The sequence below is a fragment of the Mandrillus leucophaeus genome, unplaced genomic scaffold (assembly GCF_000951045.1).
Source record: "Mandrillus leucophaeus isolate KB7577 unplaced genomic scaffold, Mleu.le_1.0 Scaffold752, whole genome shotgun sequence".
Lineage (NCBI taxonomy): Eukaryota > Metazoa > Chordata > Mammalia > Primates > Cercopithecidae > Mandrillus > Mandrillus leucophaeus.
In genome coordinates this window covers 1-3441 of record NW_012108164.1, presented here as the reverse complement: position 1 = coordinate 3441, position 3441 = coordinate 1, and positions in this window count along the sequence as shown.

The window sequence follows — 3441 nt, the reverse complement described above, 5'->3', positions numbered from 1 at the left end:
TCAACCATTGTGGAAGACAGTGTGGAGATTCCTCAAAGATCTAGAACTAGAAATATCATTTGACCCAGCCAATATATGACTCATTACTGGGTATATACCCAAAGGATTATAAATCATACTACTATAAAGGCACATGCACAAGTATGTTTATTGTGGCACTATTCACAATAGCAAAGACTTGGAACCAACCCGAATGTCCATCAATGACCGACTGGATTAAGTAAGTTTCCGTGCCTGCTTTTTTGTGGTTTTGTTGTTTTTCTGTTTTTTCTGGTGTTCAGCCCTCTGTACTGGGGAAGCCCGACGGCATCTGAAGTTTCTGTGTGAAGACGTTCTTGGCATCACTGAGCGTTCAGGGCGCACTGTCCTCCGGGTCTTCTCAGAGGATGTGGCTTGGGACTCTCAGATCTCTGCTGAGCGCGCCCAGTGCAAGATGCCCTCAGCCGGCGAGTGGCTGCACACTCAACCGGGGCGCATGTTTTCCGGGCTCTGTGCTGTGGGGCATCCCAAAAACCGGCCTTATCAGAGCCACTGCTGGTCACGCTGCCAACAGCTCAGTGCCTGGGTTGAGGGGAGGGGGCGTACTCAACACTGCAGCACCCTGATTGTGCATCTTCTGCTTATACTTGCAGACAGAAAGACGGCCCTCCTAAGACGTGACATTAGGCCTTGGGGACTTTTGCGTGTTTGAGAGTTTCATTCTGTCTGATGGGTCTCCTTGGTGTTTTTTGTGTTGTTTGTATTTGCTCTTTGTCCTAAGCTGGAGTGCATTTCTCTGTCTAGAATTAGTCACCAAGTAGATTTGCCACCACCTGCAGTCGGCTCCCACCCTTGGCCGTGGTGTAGCCAGTGTGAGTGCTCAGGCTGTTTCAAGTCTATTGGTCAAGTCACTCTTGGCCCAGCCAATTTGGGCTTTTTACATTCCTAATACAGTCTGTAGGAATGGAAATGAGGTTTCAAGTAGAAGGTAACCCATCAAGGGGAAGAGCATCATTTTAAACATGTGGACACAGAAGCAGTGAGGTGGACACACCGGCATCTCTCAGGTGGGACCTGAAGCCACCCACAATGGCAAGGGTACCCTCTCCAAGCTCGGCTGCTGCCCCCCTTAGAGGAGCCAACACCAGAGCCCAGGGTTAGTGGAGCCCATAAAAAGCCAAACTGAAGAGTGAAAGTCAAGTGCAAAAACTCTAGGTGGAGGTATCTACACATGGAAAGTTCTTAAAATGTGTTGATTTACCGATATATGCAGGGGAATTTTTTTAAGCAAAGAAAGCACCACCAACTGTGTATGTGGGGATGCAAGACAGGTGAAACCTGGGTACAGTGTGACAAGCACAGCAGCTGCATCCTGTTCACTGGGAAAATAAAGGGCCAGGCCATTAATCGGCTCTCTGGTACCAACCCCGTGGTACTTTTTTTTTTAATTCCAGTTGTTGAATTACTAATGTGCTGGTGAGCAAAAGTCACAATTTATTTGTCCCCCAGACACAAATCTAAACAAGGACTCCAGATGTATTGTCAAAGAGGACTCAGCCTGGGATATTGTGGACTCCATTTAAAATAAGCATCTTTCTCTAGGTCAGATCCATATGAAGACTTCAGACCCAGCAGCCCTGGCCAAACGATCCAATGGTCCGACTGAGCGAATGGTGTGGCTTCATCCATCAGCAAGGAGGAGGGGAGTAGAAGCCGGCAGCATTAGGCTCTGACTATATCCAACCTTACCCAGGCATGGGAGAGAAAAGGGAGTTCAGACCACACTTTCCTCCACTGAGAAATCTGTGCAAACCCTCTGGCTGGAGAGCCTAGCTGTTTGCCTGGTTACAGAGAACCCCTCCAGGAAGGCCTGAAGAGCAGCCACCCCAGGACTAGGGGTGATGCTTGGGGCATCTGTGTGTGAACTAAGTATTTGCATCATCCCTGGGGACACCACCACAAATGTTAATATTATTTATGGAACAAATACTCAGAAATGTGCTTGAGCCGTTCTTTATTCCTGGAACTCCTTTTTTTCCCTCCTCCCTTTATTATCTCACAGTTCTTTGTATTCTTCACTGAAACCTTTCCTGATATTCGCAGACACGTGCCAGCTGCCTCTTTTCTTAACACTGAAAGTTCCACATTGCACTGAGGACCTGGTAGTGGAGGGTCAATTGCTTTTGAACTCAGCACGTTGCTGAGTCACTACGAGCACCCCATCCTCCTACTTGAACAGTTGAGAAGATCATCATGCAGACGATAGTTTCTGCTGAGTGTTTCCCAACCACCTTGCTGAGTTCCCTGCTGGGCACAGAGTGGGAATGGAGGGGCACTGGGACCGTTCGTGGCTCCAGCACTCCTGTTCCATCTCACTCCCTGTCCCTGTGCTTGCTGAAGGAACCCAACAAGCAGCCTAGGGACTTGTCAGGAGTTACCTACTTTTATCTTACTTTATTTTCATTTTTCTTATTTATTTTTGGAGACAGGGTCTCATTCTGTCACCCAGACTGGAGTGCAATGTTGCAAATATGGCAAACTTCAGCCTCAGACTCCTGGGCTCAAGCGATTCTCCCACTTTAGCCTCCCAAGCAGCTGGGACTACAGGTGCATGCCACCACACTTGACTAATTTTTTTTTTTTGTTTTATTTTTTGTAGAGATGAGTTGTACCATGTTTCTCAGGCTGGTCTCCAACTCCTGGGCTCAAGCGATCCTCCCACCTCACCCCCGCCCTCAAAGTACTGGGATCACAGGCGTAGGCCACCTTGCCTAGCCCTTCTTTTAAACACTGAAAACTCAAGTCACCAAGCAATGCAGGAATTTCCTGGCCCCAAGGTTAGCTGCAGTTCTGATTTGCATAATTTTTCTTCCACTGGGCAGCAAATCAAACAGTGGCTCCCATTCTCTGGTTTTTAGAGCAGAGACATGAAAGGAATCCTGAAATCCATGACACGTTGTTGTTTCTAGTTTTCTAACATTTCTTGATTTTCTCAAATACATAGTAAAATATGAACTTATTTGTCTGTTTCATTGGCAAGACCATAGCACAAATTGTAATTGTACACTCACAGAACTAGGGTTGTAATGTTGGATAAATGTTGCATTTCCTGTGTGGCACTACTAATTTGCTAGTGATAAAAATAAAATTTTGTAAACAAATCAAGCCCATGGGAAAGAGATTGCCGTGCTAGAGAGGCAAGCAGAAATGCTAAGATGTGCAAGCCAGTGCAGAGGGCATGGGATGGAGGGCAACGGAGTAGGGAAGCAGAATGCTTAAAAAGCAGCTGATTGAAAAAAGGAGGAAATAGCCACTGAGATAAAAAGAGCAGTTTTTGCAGGGGCCTTTGAAAACAGTATGCTGAGAATAGATAGGGCTCAAGGACAGTATCTCCAATTGAACTTTTAATGAACTCCCGTAAGCACCAAGAAGGCGGGCAGATAAGGAAGAGCATAGAAACAA